The 21326-nt window shown below is 38.7% G+C and overlaps 1 protein-coding gene across 3 annotated transcripts in view; it reads left to right on the forward strand.

Moving 5' to 3' along the window:
* Window positions 1–647: 647 nt before the first annotated feature.
* The window catches only part of ZMYND11 (zinc finger MYND-type containing 11), a 108238-nt gene continuing 87559 nt past the window's right edge, over window positions 648–21326 (forward strand). For all 3 annotated transcript variants that reach the window (XM_069859326.1, XM_069859327.1, XM_069859328.1), the window contains exon 1: window positions 648–869. The gene's annotated coding sequence lies outside the window, so the exon portion shown is untranslated. The remainder of the gene's footprint in view (window positions 870–21326) is intronic.

Below are 21326 nucleotides of genomic sequence, written 5' to 3' on the forward strand. Positions count from 1 at the left end.
TTAGTGACTACTAAAATTATTTGCGTGCATAAACGTTTATAGAACTAAGCATTTTGATGAAGTATGTCACGTTTCTAGTCAAGATTAATTAATTGTTAAGTATGTTTCTTTTCCATCAAAGAATTCCTGAAGCATTTCAGAAACTTTAGCATGTATTTGCCTAGACATTTACTATTAATAATATTTCTCTCACAGCCTATATAACAGGGTAAAATGTACACGTTTTCTTGCTACTTATGTACATGTACACATATGCCTATAAAGTTGTATATTGCATATTATTATGGATCTCTCAGTTAAGCAGTGGAAATGTGTTATCTACAGCTTGCAACATAAAGCCAGCTCCAAGACAGACCAGTGAGTCTGCATGGTTTAATTTCTATAAATCAAGGTGAGTATCCACTTTCAAAAACATTATCCAGAATTTCTCCAAGTTGGACTTCATGATAGGAGGAATTTGCATGTATCAGGGCCAGATAAGCAGCACATTTTTCCTCTTGCAATAAGATAGGGTCCAGACCTAAGAGTATGCTAAAATACGTATATAATAAATAAAGACCCGTTTCAAACGCATTATTAAAAAAAAAAAAAAAATAAAAGAAACAAATAGCAACTCCAGCAGACACCACTAGAGTTCTCCTTCTCCCAAATATCCCTAGCACCATCCTAAACCCTGTTTACCCCAGAAACCTGAACTGTGGACAGACAGAAGAGGAGAGAGAGAGAGAAAATTCAGACACAATAAAACTCTGAGGGGAAAAATATGTGGAAGGAGGAGGCAGCAGCGGCCTGGGGAAGGGATTGAAAAGTTTCCCCTGGCTGAAGTTCTCTCTCCCCTGCAGCAGCAGAAGCAGCGGCAGCAGCACAAGGTGAGAGAGACTTTCAAGTCTGGGGAGGAGGGGGGTGTGTGCGGGAGGGGGGATTGAATTTACAGCCCTGTGGATAATTAAGTGTCTGCCTCCCCGGCTTCGGGGTGCGAGAGGCGCCGTGTCTTATGCTGGGTGGATTTTTTTTTTAATTTTTTTTTTTTTTTTAATATGATGGAGGATTATAAACATGGCGCCTTAAAACTACAAAATCATGTACACGCCGTTCGGAGGCGATGGGGGAGAGGGGACCACGAAGGGCTGGGCGCCAGGGGAGGGGGCGATCGCGCCCCGCGGGGGGCCCTGCGGGGAGGGGGCGATTAATAATCGAATTTGGGGGGCGGCGGGGGGGAGATGGAAGGCGGGATTCTATTATTACTACTATTACGACGATTTCTTTTTTTAATTTTATTTCCCCCCGGAGCGGGGAGGACCGTGCGGCCGCTCGGCGGCGGCGGGGCGCGCGCGGTTGCTGCGGGCGGTGGCTCCTGCGCCCTTGGCGGGGCGGCGCCCCCCTCCCTGCCCGGGGCGAGGGGCGCCCGCGGGGCCTAGGGCGGCCGGCGAGCCGCGGCCTCGCGTGAGGCCGAGCCCGGGCGGGGCCGCGCCGAGGGCGGCTCTGGGCCGCGGGCAGCCCCGGCCCCGCTCCTCGCCGCTGGCTCGCCTCGCTCCGGCCCCCCCCCTCCCCGCCAACCCCCGCCCCGGCCAGAAAGGGCCTTCCCGTGTTGGTTGATCACCCGGGCTTTGCTGCCTTTCGGATGAACTGTGGAGGGGGTGGCGGTAGCGGCTTTGTGCGTCCCCGAAACCGCGTCTCTAAACAGCTGCCCCTCAGTTCGCGCTGTGGGGCGTTTTCCCCTGTTCCCCGACCCCGGGGGTTGTCCAGAGGCCTGCTCCTCCTCTCTTTTCTTTCACGGGAAAAAGATGCGAGTGTAGGTGTGGGGTTTCAGGGTGATGCGGAGCTTCGGCACGCTTTGCTGACCTTCTGTGCATTTCAGAGAACGGCCCCCCAGTAAAATACTGATGTTAAGCACTTAGAAAACTTAGTGTATCTTTGGGGTTTTCTCCTCCTAACAGTAGACTGCGATTATTCTTTTTTTTTTTGTGTGTGTGTGTGTCTTCTGTGAATGTGGCGAACAGAACAGAGCTGCGGTGGCCCAAGAGGAGGAAAAACTATTTAATTCTGTGCTTCTTGGTTTTATAATTGTTTAATTTGGCATTTTAACTCGCTAGAATAAGCTGCCACAGTCTCTGTATTTTAGGAGTAATGCTATTTGTTGTAGTTTTGAGAAGAACTTGCTGCAGTGGAGAAAGGACCAAAGATAGAAAATGCTTTCTTGTCCTAGTGATGTTGCTTTTTTTTTTTTCACACTTTTGTTGTTCTTTGTAGGAAATTGTTTAATTCTTCAAGGACAATCACTGAGGCAGGTGTTGGGAGGGGGGAAGAGTGGGAGTGGAAATGCCAGTTTGTGGTTATGGTTGCAGTTACTTGGGTTTTTGGAGTCCCTCAGCACGAAAGACTTGGCATATCTCCAGATTTTTTAGGTTTTTTTTTTTTAAAAAAAAAAATTTATTATCAACCATTCTGAGTGCGATACAGAAAGTCTTTAGGGAGGTAGACAATTTGCTGACTGCTGTTTTGTATAAAAGTGAAACTACCGCAGAATAAGTCCCCACGTGGATTTATGTTTAATGCCAGCTTTTCCATGCCTAAACAAACCCTTTCTGCTTTTACTGGGTATTTAAGTGGGGATGGGAATGGTTGATGGGCTGGGTAGGAGAACACTCTGTATCTTTCTGATGGTGAGTTTGATTTTAATGAGTGAGAAAAAAAAGTTACTGTGTTCATGACTCTTTGTTGGTTGTGCTGTGGATGGGGGTCTCTGCCATCAGAAGGAGGCATCTGCAATTGATATTTGGAATCGCATTCGGCAGCAAAGGGCTGAGCAAGGAAAAAGGAGTCCTCTGCTCCATTTCATGAGCTAGATAGTGTGATAGAAATTATCTAGTGATGAAGTCAATATCAGATACGTAAGGGGAGTGATGATTATGGGGATGTTGAGTGGTGGTCTTAAGACTTGGGTGGTGTGCTAGAAGATGCTCTTCTTCCACAGTTTGGAGCTTTACAGCAGTAGTTTAACAGGGAAGTCCCCTCCCTGCGTGTTAATCTGATGCTGATATGTTTGGGTTTGGGGCTTTTTTTAAGCTAATCAAGGTTTTCCTTTTAAATGTAAAAAAAATAGCTTTTGTTCACCAAGAACTAAAGTTTTTAGTAGCTTGTCTTAGTCCTTATGTAGTGTGAACCAGAGCAATACCTCTTAAATTTTCATGGAAAAAATGAACACTACAGAAGTAACAATTTAATGACTGTAATTGCTGTGCCGCACGGTATGTAACTGCTAGGCTGTTTGCTGTAATCTGTTGCTGTGTGTCCCTAGTGTTTGTGGATAGTAGGTGGTCTCTGCCCAGCTAGGGTTCAGGTTGCCTGGAAGTCCTGTCTGCCCTCATAGCACTAAGTAGTAGGGGCTGTTCACCAAAGTCTTGAAGCTCCTGCAAGAGCCTCGATCGTCTTTTCAGCCTAACATCATCTCAGGAGCAAATGTGGTGGTGAAACGTGGTGAAGTGTGGTTGGCATTTCCACCTTGCGTGTAAATGTAACCTACTGGGTGCTGTTAGCGATGTGGTGCTCCTGGAGGGGAAAACGTTGTGGATGGACAATGAATTTGGCCTCAAATTCACCTTGAAGTGGCATAGGCTGCATCTAGACTGTTGTCCGTATCTGGCAGTGGAACACTGCTTGGGGACCACTGACCTGTGCTGGCTGTGGTTTCTGGTTTAGGATGGAATACTTAAAGAAATAAATAAAAGACAACATTTGGAGGTGTTTTCTCGATTCTAGGTATCTAAATCTCTCCATGAATATCTGCCTTGTCTAGTCTGTTGGAAAATTATGTTATTACAATTCAAAAATGCGTAAATTTTTCTAGGGCGTTTGACTCTGGAAGTGTGTGAGGATGTCAGGTAGTTAATCTGTCCAGGATAGAAGTCTGAAAGAGCGACGAGGTAGTGATGAAGATGTCTTGAGCAAACAGTTCTGATTTTCTTCTTCAGTTGGTTGAAGGCTTTCTAGCTAGCTCCAGAGTGGCATGGATGTCAGTAAAATAAGCGTCTTAGCCTTACTGTAGGTTGTTACAAATGCTAAATCAAATTACAAACAAAATTAGTCTACCCAAAGTGTATGTGGCTCACACCAACAATGAAGTTGGTTAACAAAATGCTGAGGTGTTTAAAATGACTGGCCAGATGCATACAAGAGGTTACTTTCCTAAATGAGATAAAGTAAATGTTTTTTGTTCTTTGCGAGATAGATGATAATTCTTGGAGCAATTCTTTTTCCCATGTCTATCCAGTAAATATACACATTTCTTTTGAGTTCTTACCACTGATTTTATTAATTGGGGTAGTTTCCTTCTATGGAGCACCATTTTCTTTAACCATCCTTCTTGCATTGATTGTTTAGGAGATAATATCAGATCATGTTCTTTATCTGCAGGGTTTTTTGTGTTAGGGTTTTTGGGTTTTTTTTTGTCTCAGGATGTAATGAATGCTCCCGTAGTATTTGCTTGGTACTTGGAGCGTGGTGCCCTTGGTAGCTGGGCATTGCAACGTATGTCATCTTCTATATAGCTCATACATTTCAGTCTGTCAGTGTTGCTTGTGCTAAATGTTGTTAACAAAGATCGTTCTTGTCAGATTCTGGATGATTTTTGATCAGTTGAATGTAAATTTAGCTCATAATTGGGTTATTGTTCTAAGGTTTAACCTGCCAGTTGGGAGAATATAGCCTGCAAAACAGGTAGTTTGTAAGATGAGGTAATGATTCCATTTTGCAGGAATTTCTTGGTAAGTTAACTCTTACATTCCTAAATTAAGTAATTTAAACTCAGTAATTCTTTATTACAGTATAGAGATGCAAATTCGGTAGTGGTGAAAGAATATTGTGTCATCTACACAAAATAAGGCTGGAAAGCTCAAATTTGTCTTTAAATGGTAGAAAATAACATTTCTCAAAAAAAAAAAAAAAGCAGCTTTTGCTGCCTGATGTAGTGGAGGTAACTAGAAGTAGATTGATAGATTGATAGATACCAGAGTGGCTGTGTACAGTGTAATGAGCATTGTGGCCTCCAGCCGGAACGGGTGAACTCCCGCAGCACCCAGAGCACTCTGATTGCAGAGGCCTCTCTGCATGCATTTCCCTCTGACTCCAAGGCTGGGTCAAGCCGAGATTTTTTCCGTATTTTCAATTCTAGTCTTTAAACATAGTTTTATTATCTGTTTAAACCAATGGCTGCCATCGAAATATTGGAGCAAGGCTGAACTCAGTCTGATTATTTATTTGTTTTTAACGGAGTTGAGAATATTGAATTGCAAGAAGAATTTTTTTTTTCTTAAGGGCTAAAACTAGAGAAGTAACTGCATGATGTATTTTTAGCATGTGTTTCAAAAGGAGAAATAAGTTACTTGTTCCAACTATGCTGTTCCATTGAGTGTCTGAAGTCACGCTAACAGACACAATTTGCTTGAAATGCTTTTTGATGTAAGATGGCTGCAATCAATTTCTTTAAATACACACGTTATTAAAAGGTGAAGTAACTTGAATCGTAAGCTGTGCTAGAGGCTCTTTTTCCCTTATGTTTCATTCATACTGTTTTATGTCTCTCCTATTTTTTTCTCCTTGAGACAAACGGTGTCTTTAGTCTTGTGGGCAGGCAGCAGCAGGCACAGTGTTGATACACTGTGACATGTCCATGAACCCAAGTTAAAGCTCACAGTGTCTAATTTTAGGTCAGCCAGCTTTGGTAATATCCCGTCAGAGCCTGATCCTATAGCTGTACCACACAGATAAATCCAAAGTGTAGTTATTGGGAGTTTTGTATACAAAAAGACTGATCTTGATTTTCTTCCAGTCTCTTTATTTTCTACTTCACTGAAGTGCAGAAGTGTCTGCTGTGAAATTATGGAGATGTGTAATTTGAGTTTAAGGTACATTATTGGTTAAAATGGCAGAAACATAATATTTGTATTTTCAAAATCACAAAAGTATTAAAAAAATACAAGCAAAATATTGTTAGTGGTGTACCAACAGTCAGAATATCTTTCCGTATGCCTTTACACTATATTCTGTGTTAATTTATGAAATAAAATAATTGCAGAATAAAACATTGTGAATTAATGAGTGTGACTCTTCATACAACTCTCAGTTGTGGTATGATATAGAACTAATTCTTAGCAAATAATTTTAGCACCAGAGACAGTGAAATCTGAAGTGCCAAAATGCACTTATTGGTTAAAAATGAAGTCAAGCGTATTTACAAAAATGCTAGTAAAATTGCATTTTTTTGCATGCAAAGAACTAGTCTTACTATTTTAATTCACTTTTGACCGTAAAAGCATACTACTGATTTGAGATCTAGTAATTTAAAAAAGGAAGAGTTAAACATACTGTTGCTTGCCCCTCATTTCTCCTATGTTTCATTTCCTTTCCCTTTGTTAGTAAGTTAAAAATAGACATGAAACCAACTTGCCTTATATTCAGATACATGATTTTACTGCAGATAACTAATGTTTTAGTTATAGGCTGTAGGAGTCTGCTAGTAGGTGTAGTACTCAAAAGCAGCATTCTGGAAAGTGGTTATTTGTACTTTGATCTTGTGCACTTAGAGCATGGCAGTATTATCTGGTCTTTTGCAGATAGGTGGATGGGAGACGCATGCAGTGACTCATGGGATATGGTACTTAGTTCACTAATTTTAGCAGAGCGATTCTTATCTTCCAGCGTTAGGTTTTATTGGAACCTTTCGGAAAAGAAATGAAGTGAAACAAAGTGGGGTTGAGAGAAAATGATTAGCAGAATCCCAAAGTACCTAGAAATAATATACAGTGAAGAATAAGTTAAAAGGATGTAAGATATGTTTATTGCTCAACAAATCTTTGACAAGATCTGAGAGACAAGAGAGCTTTATCTTTCTTAGCATGCTACCGTCATTTCCTATTAAGTCTCACACAACATTTGTATATTCAGTGAGAGGATCTCACACTGCAGATACCTGTTTACAAATACAGATGTTTCAAGTCGGAAACCAAGTAACAGCCAAGTCAGCACTGACTGTTTGTGCATTATTATTTTCTTAGTGTCATTGTCAGTAAAATAAACCTGAAGGGGAACCTTCCTTCACAACCTGAAGTTTTACCTCAAATGGTGGGATTTTTGTTTCTCCAGTTTTCCTTTTGGTTGGTTGTTAAGTTTGAGGTCAGTATCTCCTGAGCCAGGGACAAGCTTAAACCCAGTGTTTATGCGTAACCTCAGCCAGTTATTTCAGATTCAGGTTCAAAATTGTGCCAAATCAAACCAAAAGAATTGCTATTTCATAAAATGTAATCACAGGCTACTGATTGTTCACTGATGAAAATTGATTATGTTCACTGCAGAAAATTCATTGCTACAAATAGATTAATATTTATATAATGATGGAGGCCTTGATCATATAAGCACTACTTTCTCACAGGCATAAGAAAGGATAGGCCTTGGAGGATGCTGATGAAGTTTATTTCAATAAAATAAGTTAGAAAATTAAACTTTACATACAACTCCCAATATTCATGGAAGAACACAGTTACAATTTGTTTCGTCTATGTAATGCTAGGGAATATTTGTGATTCTTCTTCTGGAGTATGCAGTATTACTTAGGCATTTTTCATGCCTTTTGAATATCAGCAGTATGGCTATTGTTATTTTAAAGACTTCTGCACATGTTAATTTTTAAAATTACTATTGCTCCCATTGAAGTTAAGGCACTTTTCCTACATGTACCTTAGCCTTTGAAGGAATTTATAGTATCCATAAAGGGAGCAGTAGAAACATGGCTAACATGTTTCTATCAGTGACTTTAAATATTTTCTGTGTATCTTAAAGCCTGTATGTTATAGAAAGCTTTAATTATCAAGTAAACTGGTAAAAGAAAAAATATAAGGATTGTTAATGGAAAAACTGATACTATTGTGAGAAGAAAGGTTTGGGTTTATGTTAGGAAAGCTAGGAAACAGATACAGCAGGAAACCAAATTTTAACAGGATTTCAAAATTATGGAAACAGTGTATGTGAAAGCAAGTTTAATAATCACATGATTTTATTTTTTTCTATCACAGATTGTAAATTAAAAACCTGCAAATTCTGAAAATCACCTTGATTCATCCTGTTCATTAGTGTTTACCAGCAAAACCTAGACAATCCTTTTTTACTCCATGCAACAATGGGTTTAGAAAGAGCAATATTCTCCTCACTCTCTTTCGTATGCAGTTCTGAAATCAAAAAGAAGTTTTCTTGCTTTCTATAAAAAGCAAGGAACTGTTGTTAGTTGTTTTCATGGGAACCAGACTAGCACCATTTTTAGTTTCATTTAACCTTACTTGAGACTTTAAGTTGAGACTGAGGTGTTCCTAAGAACCAGCTGCATGAATCTTTTCTCAGGAAGCTGGATGTTTCGGAGTCAGTCATCACATGCAGACTGACATTTGAAGATAATACAACACACTGAATAATTTGGCATTGACACTAACATTTTCTCAATTAAGAGGGATAATTTAAAATAACTTTAACCAATCAAAATAGCTTCCTGGAAGCTTTTCTTGGTCTTGGTAAAACATGGAGAAGAATGAGAAGGGATGTACGCTTTGCTCATTGGTAACTCATGGGGTCAGACCTCTTGTCAATCTGACCAGAGTTTAATGTCAGGTTGTGTAAGAGTTGCCATAAGTATTCAAATCTGGGGGATGGGAGGGGAGTTGTTTTCTTGTTACAATAAAGATCATTTTATTTTACTGCATCTTTTTGAATGAGAGTGATGTGGCATACCTGGAAACATTTCATAGTGGCAGTGTTGGAAAGCAAGAAGCGGAGACACTCAGTCTGTAATTGCATCTTCAAGTTTTGTAGCTTTATGCTGACCTGAAGTCAGTAGGCATATAGGAAATACTTGTAAGAAAGAGATCTTTCCTTTTCCTGTGCACCTTCCACACCGCTGGCTCCCAGAAGGCTACTTTATTAAGCCTCCTAATTGGAAGCATACTTCTAACTTCTCTCTGATTCCAGACATGGGATCTCCTCATGTTATTCAACCTTGTACCTTTTAGGAAATCTGGATTATCAGTCAAGTATCTCCAGGTGCCAGTTTTATTAGGTTTTCTAATCCATGCAGACATTCTTTTTCTCAATAGTTTTTAAAAGTTTTGTAAAAATGACCCATTTACAAATCATCCATGTATAAGCCTAATGTGTATCACTAACTTCTGAAGACATGTAGGTTTCAATGAAGTAGAATGAGTTTCATCCCTTACAGTGGCACTGGAAATATTGATAAATACCAGCTAAAGGTGGTGCAGATACCCTGAGTACAGGTGCCCCAAGGAGCCTGGAAGCAGGATGATGTGGGTGGATAGGCAGTTATTGTTCCCTGGGCCAGTGGGAAGGAATGGTATCCAAATTTCCGCTTGGCTCTTCTTGCAGGAGAACTGCCTTTCTTGATCAAACCAGCATGTCATGTAATCCAGGGTCTTGTCTCCAGCCATTGCCAGTCTTTAATGTCTCCTAAAAAGGTGCCGAAAATCAGCCAGTTTTCTGATTTAGGAGTCTATAGAATATTATTTTTTTCCATACTAGTTCTCAAACAATAATAATTTGGGACTTGGTTTTTGCTTTTATGTGTAAAGAATTTGTCTTTCTTCCATTGTAGAATGTTTTAAATTTTCTTTATTATAATAACTGAATATTTTAGCTAACATTAAAACCTCCTCCTTTTTGGGTCAGGCCTGCTCTGTCCTCTCAGAATGCCTTGCAGTCTCACACTACAGTGTTCTTTCTCTTCTAGCATTTACTGACAGCTCCTTCTTTGGTTGTAGGAAAGAGCCTGTCCCTAAAGTGTTTGGTGGAGATAGAGACCTTCAGGGGCAAGTTAATGAAGGGCCATAATGGTTCTCTGTTGAGTTCAAATAAGGGCTGGGAAATGCACATATGAAAGGAAGAAAAGGGAGAGTTTGGCTTGAAATGCGCATTAAGTGAAAGTCAAGGTACACATGTCACAGTATGTGTGAGACCCAACCAGTGTCTTTTCTAATGTAATTTGATGCAGCACTGTTGACCTTCGTGAAGCAATATTAGTTTACACCTGCAAAAAATTTTCTCCTGAATATCTGGGAATGAGAATATGTAATGAAGTGTTTATAGATGAGTGACAGAGAAAGGGAGCTGGTGAGAGCCAGAGTGCATGCACACATTTTCAGGCCTGATTGATTATATGAAAAAAAAACCCAAAAAACCCTGGAGTTGGAAGAACATTATTTTAAATTAACATTCATTATCTTCATGCGTGAGATAACAGTTCACTTTGGACCAGATCCTAGCACCATTGTGTTTCTTGAACGAGGACTGCATTTTCCTTGAATGAGGTTATTCAGTATGAGAGTGGCAAAATGTAGTCTGAGCTTTGACATTAAAAATATATGGTTTAGTCACTGTGTATTAGAATAATACTCTACTGTTTCTGTCAGGAAAACATGGATTTATTTTTTTTAAATAAATGATTACATTTTCTTTGAAATGCAAGATAAAAAGTAAGAAAAACCTTTTTTGGATATCTAATCTTATGCTTGAAGGAGCTTGCAGCCATTTTAATTTATGCTGCATTCGTTGGTCTGGCAGTGAGATTATTTAATCACACTGCAGCTAGGTTATCTACCTATCGGACAGTGTTATACTTTGGATTATTGGCTTCTGAATGTCACTTTTGAACACCAACCACCACCCCAAAAAGCAGACACCCTATAAAAACCCAGTTAACTTGTAAAGAGTATGAAGGAGAACACAATGTGGATTCATGGTTTTATCATTCAACTCTTTTTTTTTTCCTGTACATAATATAAATAGAAAAAAATGCAAATCATAGCAAACAAAGGAAAAAGTCTGATTTTGATCATCTTTGGCAGTTCTTTTGCTTTTAAATACAGAGTTTTGCAACATTAAGTCATCTAATTAGGCAGCAGCTTGCTATTAAATATTTTCATAACAGATGTAGTCTGTGAGCATGAAAATGAAAGCCACATTTTAAAATTATAACCCCAAATAACTTTCTGAAATTAAACAATATTTTAAAAAATGGCTTATTCTTGAAGCGTAATCTTGTAAAAAAGTGGGTAAAGTCTATATTTTAGGTATTCAGCAGCAAACCAGTTTCCTAGACTTAGTGCTGCTGTTAGGCAATAGTAGCCCAGTGATCTAGATATCTAGAAAGAGACATTAATGTGGCAGCAGCTAATGTGTGCCAGTGAAAAATGGAGGACAAGTTTGTCATAATGCTCTTAAGTGTACTGTATTTTCTGAGTGTGTGCTACTCACAATGAAATAAACCTCTTCTTGGTATTCAATAAGCGAGTATCTCATTTAAAAAGAGACAATAGGTTCTTTGGCAGTGATGCACCTGGTAGCAGTGGTTTTTAAAGTGTCACCCATACGCTTCTCAGTTAATTCCCTAAAGAAATTAAAAGGAAAGTTCATGCTCTTCAGAGGTGTTGTTTTAGTGTGCCTTAATGCAGGTGGAACATAAGTCTTGTTTTATATCAAGACGGAAACTACATTTCCATCTTGTTAACTGGAAGCTTTAGAGTCCAGAGATGCTAATTCCATCTGTCTGCATCTGGATCCTTTGGCTTATTTCCTTGTGCTTTCCTGATGTACACTGAAAGCTTTGTCAAATGAACTGTTATGATCATGGTAAGTAGCTCTAAGTGTTACAGTACCTTCAGCAGAGATGGTCTAAACCGAGGAAGGGGTCAGTTGTTCATCTTACTTGTAGTATTTTCTTAGTAAGGAAATTATTCAATGGTCTCACTCTTAGACTATTTTAATAACTCCTCTGCTTTATTATATTATTCTGTGATGATTTAGGTACAGTTTCTTGTTATACTTTCATCTGGGCACTCTGGGATATGATTTCTTTGAGTAATATGCAATGATTTATATACACGAGGAATCTGCCTGTAAGGGAGGAATTTGACTCAAAGTTTTATGAATGCCATCCCATTGCTGAGTAAGACCTCAGTGCAGCAAGGCAGCTGAAATAGGGGTCTGATACTTTTTTTTCTTTTGGAAGAACACTGAATAGGCTGCAGACTCAGATGAATGTGTTGTGTCCACACAGTGTATTTCTTTACCTCTAAATAGGGACTTTAGTCATGGAAGGCCACTCAACGAGGAAAATAAACACAGTGCTGAAACCCAGCTGCATGGCAAAGGAAAACAAGAATTGAGTGATAGTAAAAGCAAGAAGTCAAGTTTAATGCCACATACATTTTTTTTCAGGAGCTGAAGATGTCTCTTGTGAATGGTTTTGGGTGAATAAATTACAGTTTAGGAGTGTAAAGGAGAGGGTGTTTAGCTGCATGTGAAGTAGACTCCTGCCCGGGAGAGTTAACAACTGTACGCTGAGTTTGGGCTGTTCTGTGGGTGTGGTTGCCAAATGACTATCAAATAAATGAAGCACAGTATTACAACAAGAACCAAACCTATTCATGTCTACATTACTAAAGAAACAAAAGAGCTTTTGACAGTTTGGAGATTACAACCCTGTTTTGGAGCATTGCTTCTGAGTTCCACTGAGATAATGAAATCACCTGAACTGCCAAAATCAGTGGAGAGCTGCCAGTTAGCCATTGTCGTAGAGACCTCACATCTCGGGCAGACTGCTTTACAGTTGCTTTGTCTTGAATTTAAATTACAACCTTCACTTCCTGCGATGCAGGCTACAGCAAACTGCAATGGGGGGTAGCCCTGAGAAGGCGTTTCCTAAGAGGCCCTAGCACCCTTGACAGATGTGTTACATAATTAAAAAGTGATCAATGATGGTGTACAGTGTTTGGAAATTTAATTTAAAGTATATGTTTATGTAGTTACGATTTTAAGTCATCCAAGCCATTTTCATGATCTGTTGGCACTTTCCACAAGAATAAGGATGTGTCCTGACCTCTCCTCTTGCCCAGGCCAAATTCCAGTTTGGGTAATTATATTGTGATAACCTACATTTCTGTGAAGTTTCGTCTGGATTTTGTTGCTGTTGTTTTTTTACAGACTAATGCATATGTACAGTTTACAAAATAACAGCGTAGGATAAAAAAATTGGAAAAATCCCTGCTCTGAATTACATAAATTATTTGTGCATGAATAAATACAGTGAGGCATGATACAGTACAGGAAAAATACCAAGTGGCACGTTCCCTAGTAGCATTCATAGAAGAAGAAACTGTTCAGCATTTATGAAATCTAAGAGAAAGTGCAGTCCATGAAGTGCAAGTGTAATGACAGCAAAGGGATAATGGAGGCAAAAGGGAGAAGTGAGAAAACTAGATAGATCTAGGAGGGATGAGAAAAGCAATGAGATGAGATGTAATTCAGGAATGCTTTGTAGAAGTCACTTCACCAAAAGCTGGTGCAGCATGGGTTAAGTTGCTGAGTAGAGTGCTCTGTTCAATGTATGATATATTGTGCAGCATGAAAGGATATAATTCACTGGAAGGAGAAATAATACCTATTTGTATTGTAGTTAAAACTATATTTATATATATTTTTACAAGGTTATTGGGCATGGATTTTATGTGTGTATAAACAAGGGAAGGGGAGTCCATTTATGTGGTGGTGTGTATACGTGTCAATAGGGCTTAAGCAGTCACAGATCTGCACGTGGCAATCATCTGCTGGTGCAGAAATGTTCCTCGTCTACGTACAAAGAGACCTTTTGTATTTACCACTTGATGTCTCTGGGTCATGCTTAAATTACAGTGGGAAGAACTTGCTGTGTGTTACTGTAGAGTAACAGGTAGATGAAGAAAAGAACCCAAGCCACATTGTGTCATAGAAAGTTGTTCTGTGGAAATATGAAATTTAAAGCTGCAAGCTTATGTTTAAAACTGATAGATATTAAAAATCTATATTAACCTGCAATGGTTTTCCAGAGGAGTTAAAAATAATCCAGTAGTAGACCATATTGCATAACCACAGCAGTCTAATCCTCACAAGAACTGTCCCGCTGTTCTTCCATGAATACTTGTCTGCTTGGAGACGCTTCATCCACAGCCCAGATGTACTCCATTTGATGCAGATGTTAGAAGTACGTGGAAAAAATTTTTTAAAGGTTTTTGTTGTGTAAATGCTTTCAAGAAAAAATTTCTGAATAATACTTGTGAGTGAAATCATACTCATCTCAAATAGATTGTCCACAAAAAGAGGGTTTGGGGTTTTTTGTTTTATTTTTCTAGAAATGGGGAAAAAAAGTGTTTTGAAAATACCTTGGAATTTGCATATTAACTTTTATTTGTATTGTTGTTAGTAGTGGTTTTTGCATGACTTCATTTGCTAATAGAAGTAATACATAACATTGCTATGTAGTTAGAGAGAAGAGAGATTTAGGATGAAGCATGTGCTTTTGAAAATTGTGGTTCTTCCTATTTTTATTTTGGCCTTTAACATATTTGGGGATATCTGTCTTGGCATTGTTATTTCAACAAAAGTATTTTTCAGTTTAGGTTGCAGGCGCACAGTAGCACCAAATCTTTCAGTAGAATTACTCTGATCACTTACTCTGATCTCCTGTAGCTCCTGTGTAACCCAGCGTAAATAGTTCTACCTGTTCCTTCTGGATCAAGCCCATAGAAAATGCCATCACGAGCCCTTATGACAGCAGCCAGCCTGTCATGTGCAAGTGAAAGGGTTGAAAACCAGTCTTTCAGCGCTGTGGGACAGACAGGGGTCTTACCCATTTAGCAGCGTCTGCCTCGGTTTTGTCTTTTTTTTTTTGGTCATCTGTGGGCCTTTTATATGGAAAGAGACAGGAATACTTCGATGAGGAAAGCCATCCAGCACCCACGTGCTGCGCATTATGGAAATGAGATCCATGTGGCTTTTTGCTGGGGTTTTTCCTCCTTCTGTATCATTTATTATCACTATTATGGAATATCTGCTCAAGGCTAAAAGAGTTTGAACTCTCACTTAGCCTCATTAAGGTCTTGGGCTTGGTGTTCACTACTTCTGCTTTCATCAAGGCCACTTCCTCAGAGGGTTTTGCTCAAAGTATATACGTTCTTATGAATGACCTTCGTTTTCTGCCTCAAATCATGGTAGAATTATACTTTTTAATCAGCAGGTTTTATTTAATCTCTAAATTTTATTTCTGGTATTCTGCCTCTAAAATGTGTTTTTTCTACCTTTATACTGTTTTTTTTTTCTGCTTGTATTTCGCACATTCAAATGCTCCAGGCTATTCATGTGTGTTTTCTGAAGGGTTTAGCAGTTCAGCCATTTTCACATAGGCTGTCAAAGTCACTTAGAGACTGTGTCAGAATTTGCTATCAGACTGCTAAGATGAATCTCCTGCTGTTACTACAGAATACTTCTCCAGACCACACAATATTGTTAAGAAATAGTTGAGATATTGGAGATCATGCTATCTGGAGCTCCATCCCTGCCTTCACCATGTGCTGTAATGTTACTCACACCTATATATTAGTAAAGAAGTGCTAGAGTGGTTTGTACAAAAGTCTTAACTTCAGCTACTTAGTGACCGGGTGTAGTTTTTAAGTCACTGTGATAAACTATGTCACAGTATGCACTGTCACTCAAAAAGAGAAAAAAATGTGATTTACCAATAGGTAATTTTTTTTTTAATAGATGTGTAGTTCACAATTATGTTTTCTTTTTGATTACTTTGCTCTCCCTCTAAATTTTTGGAAGTTCCCTGAATTTTGTTTCTATGGTTGGGAGGAAACTGAAAGTGGCACAGTTGTCGGTACCTTACATCGTTGTAAAGATATAAGACTAGTCTTAAGTGAAAGGTCATACATGTAGCTCATTCGTTTGAATATACATGAAGAATTCATGTCTCAAAGAATTGGGGTTACTGGTAAGCAATCTCTTTTTTTTTTTTATTTTAACTGTAAATTTAAACTTTGAACAATGAATGTGCTTAGACTAGTGATGTGCATATTAGGTTAAAAAAAGAACAAGCTTTTAATAGGAAAAAAATATCACAGGGCAGACAGCATGGGATTTCATTAGCATTTATGGATTGCTAAACTGCAATTTAAAAGTTACATTTACAAAAGTTTTCCACAACAGTCATACAAGTAACATTAAACACTGTCTTTTTAGTTTGTTTACTTGGCACCACATTTTCAGTGATTGAAGTTGCAGGGAGTGTCTGGAGGCTACACTACTTAACCACTGATTTTAAGGGGACTTGGAATAAACGTTAGTTCTAGAAATCCTGCCACATATGGACCCGATCTCTGTCTTCAGACGTTTTTGGAAAGCTGGCCCTTAGGACAGTTCACAGCATTCCCTGTGGTATTTCAGTGGTTTTCCCTTCCCAATTCCCCATTTTCCTCTGCTCAGAAAGGCCCATCAACTACAAACAGCATTTTGTAGTAATATTCTAAACTCAGAGTACATACCTGTCAAGAGGGGTAGACTGACAGGAGAGCCTTGGCCCTGACTTTCCACATAGTGCTGTAGTTCCTTGCTCTAACAACATAAATTGTTCTTAGGATAATTCTTTCATCCATAGATATTTAAGTGTTGCACAAAGGGGATTAATGTAATTAGTTTTGCATTTGGAAATGGTAATACAGAGATATGCAGTGACTTGCCTGAAGTCAGCTAGCTCCAGAGGAGTTGGTACTAAGCTAGGAGCCCTGGTGCTCAGATTGCTTCCTTCAGCAAACATATTTTCAGAGTGCTTGGTGTATACATGCGAAATATCCAGATGAGAATCTTATAAATGTAATGATTTGGTACTTAAGCAGTGTGAGTCATGTTCTGGGATGCTGGCAGAGTTGTTTTGTGATATTTCCGTTTCAAATTCAGCTTCAGGGGCTCAGCAGGGGCTTTTGGTCTGGTTACCATATGAAGTTCATCAGGGGTGACAAGCAAAAGCAGCTTAATGTGCTCATGTTATTTTTGCCTGTAGTAGAAATTTGTGATGGGGACTATTTTCTGTTTTGTATAAAGTCACCAAAATAACTCATTGAGCTGTAAGCTAACTGGAGATGCCCCGGACTGGTCACATCAGAATAGCCTGGATAGTGTTAGTTGTTGGATGTAGTTATTTTGATTTAAGTGGGGGCAGAGGCTAAACCCCTCTTGTCAGACTTATGCAATTGCACACCCTGGTAATTGTGATGCTGAAGCTAGGTACCTCTACCGGGCATTCCAAACACAGCTTTTTGTGTATTGGTTCCCCAAGTGTAAAATGGAAAAATTGAAAAATAAATCTTACAAATTGCTGTGAGCATAAAAACGTCCAAGGCTTTGGATCCTCAGCCAAGATGGCTTGTGGGAAAAAACTAGTAACCTTATCCAGCTGCCACTCCCCAGGGAGGACTTGTTCCACTTCTCTCCTTGCTTTCTCAGAGTGGGCTGCAGAGGAAGGACACTTGGCCATTTGGGAGTGTGTGCTGTAGGTACTATGGCAGCTCATGGCCCAGCTTGTTTATTTTTCTCCATCATTTAGAGTGGATTGTGATAAACTTTTGAGGCAAGAAGACAGACATGTGGTCTGTTTCTGTTAAATTAATTCCTGTAACTTGCTCAGCTGAGGTTTGTTCCTGAGTGCAAAGGCTAGATGCCATTCCTTGTAAGGATTTGATTAGCCAACGCTTACCTTGAGAGCCTCCAAGCTTAGGACACATTTCTCCTTACGACTCCTTCTCTTGAGCACAATAAAAAAGCTCCCCAGGGAAGATTGAAGACAAGAAGAAGTATCCTCTAAGTAAAAGATTCTCTAGATTCTTTATAGTATACTCAGTCCTTCTAATCAGAGCTTGATTTAGAGAAAGAACTGGTATTTTTGGGCCTTACAGGTATGGTAGATGGGAAGACAGCTGGTCGAAATTTGAATGTGTTTGCTGAGCCATGGAAAACAACTAATTTTATTACTTTTATTAAATGTCTGCTGATATTAATAAGTTAGCATTTAGATTTGTAGTGAATTGGATGTTGACATTTCTCTAGTCTTCCAACAGAGGCTGAAACTATGCTCTAACCTATGTCATCTACTCCATCTTTCACTCATGAATATCCCATGTGTATGAGTAGCTTCATTTGATACTGGAGGCATACAGTAAATGTGTCTTTGATCAATTGTGTCTGGAAGGAAGTGCCTATGGAAGACAATAAAAAGATGCTTAAGCCACAGACCAGTATTGGTGCAAGGATGATGATACAGCCAGTCTGAGTAAATGCGGATTGTAAGCTAGTCTGTAGTTTCTAATCATTAGCATTTCATATGGAAGAATCCATTATTATGTGTATATTGGAGACATGTTGTATCGTGGCAGCTTTTCAGTGTTTACTGAATAGAGCAATTATGGCAAATTTTGCCCTATGGATTACACACTAAAATTCCTACATGAAAAAGAGGAAAAACCCCTATACCATATGCTATGGGAGCTGGGGGCTCCTAGAATGCAATTTATGTGTCTCAGCATTGAGTGCTAGGGTGATGTTTGCTTCAGCAACCCTTGTTGACTTGTTGCTTACAAGTCCAGTACTTTGAATTTATTCAGCCACCACTGCATTGGTCTGGCCCTGCTGCCAGATACATGACTGAACGATTTTCACATTGATTTTAAAGAAAGTGCTACATTAAAGGTAGCAAATTTTGTGCTTAGTAACTAAATGAATGCTATTTTGACATTGACAAAGCACTAATAACTTGTGGAAGAATGACACAAGAAGGCGCATCATCTTTCTCAAGAGAAAAAATCTCACTTAAAATCTTCACCAAGAGACATCAAATCTTGCTAGCAATTCTCTTACCTATACTCTACTGTGTTGTATTCGTTCAGAGCAAATGACTCTTCTCTGGGAAGATTTCTGCTTGCTTGTAGCCCATCCTTTACTTTTTGCCATGGCGTCCAAAGTTCTGTTGTCATCAGCAAGTTGAAGCGTTGACAACTATAAAATCTGGAACTGCCCCTTTAGAGACCCAAATGTTGTTCTTACATAAATTGTTAGGTTTCATACCTCAGCACAGATGTTGCTTGTGCTATAGAATGCGAACCACACACTTGGAAACAGTCTTGTGTTTCTTTCAGAGTGTGATTAAACAGGAGTGGCTTCTTCAGTGGTCATTCACTGAATCTGAATGCCCATCTTCAAGAATGAGTAGGCAGTATTGTAATCAGAATGTATATGTTAGGGTTTTTTTATGTTTTATAGAAATGATGACCATTTAATGATGACTGCTAAAGGATAGGGATATGATATCTTTTTCTAACTGAGATGAAGAAACTTTGCTGGTGTTACAGCAAGTCTGTAGCACAGCCAGGAGTTGAACTTGGATATACCTGCAGGACAGTCCTTCTTCAACAAGTGTATTTGCTATACTGTTGGAACTGACTGTCAGCAACTGGCCATGCGTTGTCATTTCTGCTTAAAACGGAGAGGAGTGGCACGCGAGGGAGGAGAATTAGTGCCAAAATAGTCAGAGCAATCTTCCTGCAGCTCAGCTTTTCTATTTCTTAGACTTTTAGCGGATTCTTCCAGAGTGCTTCTCAGGTCAGGCACTCTTTTTAAATTCTTTCTCAAAAACTAGTTGAACAGATTTTACACAAGCTCTTCCTTTTCTAAAGAAAAACAAAAAATAGAAATATGTTGAGAAGAACATGTGGGAATTTTGTTAATCTTGTAAGTTATTAAAAATAGAGAATAAATGGAGACTGTGATAAATTTTCACATTTTCTTATGAAGCTTACATGAAGCTGTAGGTAAAACGCTCCCAGTAAAAAAGTATGAACTTCTTAAAATAATCAGATGTGCTTTCCAATATGTACTTCTCTTGCTTGCTTTCTTCTTCTAGCTGTTAACTGTAGGCAATTAAAAACATAAGTAAATTTATTTTTTATTCTTCATAATTAGTGTTTTCGTGTTCACCATCTGCACTAAACTTTCACAGTAGTTTTGGGGTGATGTAAAACAATATTTGTAATTTATTGGTTGATAACTGCTTTTTTTGCACAATCTTTGGTCATTTTGAGATGCTGGCAAAGGAGCTTGATGTGCTACTCCACTGGGGAGAAAGACTTCTCTTACTCTTTCCTAGTTCTTTACTCCCTGAATATAAAAAGCTGCTAAATGGAGATAAAAGGAATTAACAACCATCAAGAAAATCGGACAGAGCACAGATGAAATGTCCCGTGTTCCTTTCCCACGGTTGCAGGAAATGAGATATAACAAGGAATAGGGAGGGTATCGGGGAGGTGGCCTATAATCTATGAAAACTTATAGCAAATAGCTAGACAACTGAAGAGGCTCTTGGTGTGGGAAAATGACTAAAATAACTGAAGTCACTACAGAAGAACTTGGATACGATGGCTAAGTAGAACAGCAGTGAGCAGGTTGTGATGGTAGAGGCATCATAGAATTAAGTATACAAAAATTATATCAATGTGAGGGATTACCTGAAAGAAATTAAGTGACCCTGATATTTCCCTTGTTATTTTTTGAAAATAAAGACTTGCAGAAAAATATCAAATTGAGTAGAAGAGAAATCTGACTATTTTTTAGTTACAAGAGAAAAAAAAGATGAAGTCCACTGCTCCTCCTGGAGGAAATCCAGAAAGGACAACTCTGAATTGCATTTGCAAATACTCATAGTGATAATGAGCCTGTTGTGTAGGATTCTGAATGTCTTTACCGTGTTTGTATTTAAAAGAGATCTGCAGCTTATCCCAAAATTGTTAGGAAGGTATTTCATAGTGAGTCAGATTTTAGCTGTCAGCTTCAGCCCCTTTCAGAACTACTAGAACATCCACCTATCTTCCAACTAGTTACCCTGTAGCAAACGGATTTTTTTTCTTTCAGGAGAAAAAAATGGAGTGTCTCAGGTTTTTTGTGCACTTGTTTGTTTATCATATAAATGATAAGTCCAATGGAAAATGGCACTTCATGCCACTATGTTATTTCTTGTTTCACTGTCTGCTACCTCCTTTGCTATGAAAATGCGGACTCTTTGTAATACACCTTGGATTTTTTTTCCAGATTGAGCTATTTAATGATCCTGTGTGAGGGAGAAGCAGTTTACAGGATATGGCTAAATTCTTAAGCTGTAACAATGATAAATTAATAATGTTGCTTTAGGAGTTAAAAGTCATTTTGCTTTTGAAGAACTGCATTGCTTAAATTTGTTTTATTTTTCACATATCGTAGAAATTTAATACTATGGTTCAGTGCAGATTCTTGACTGAATTATGACTGGATTTGTACCTTAGTCTGGTTTGCTGGAATATATTAATGTATAGATACCAGATATAATTTATTTCTTTGGCAGTGCTGTACATTTGTATTTGATTTATATTTACAAAGCCAAA

Source organism: Phaenicophaeus curvirostris, chromosome 6 (genome assembly GCF_032191515.1).
Source record: "Phaenicophaeus curvirostris isolate KB17595 chromosome 6, BPBGC_Pcur_1.0, whole genome shotgun sequence".
NCBI lineage: Eukaryota > Metazoa > Chordata > Aves > Cuculiformes > Cuculidae > Phaenicophaeus > Phaenicophaeus curvirostris.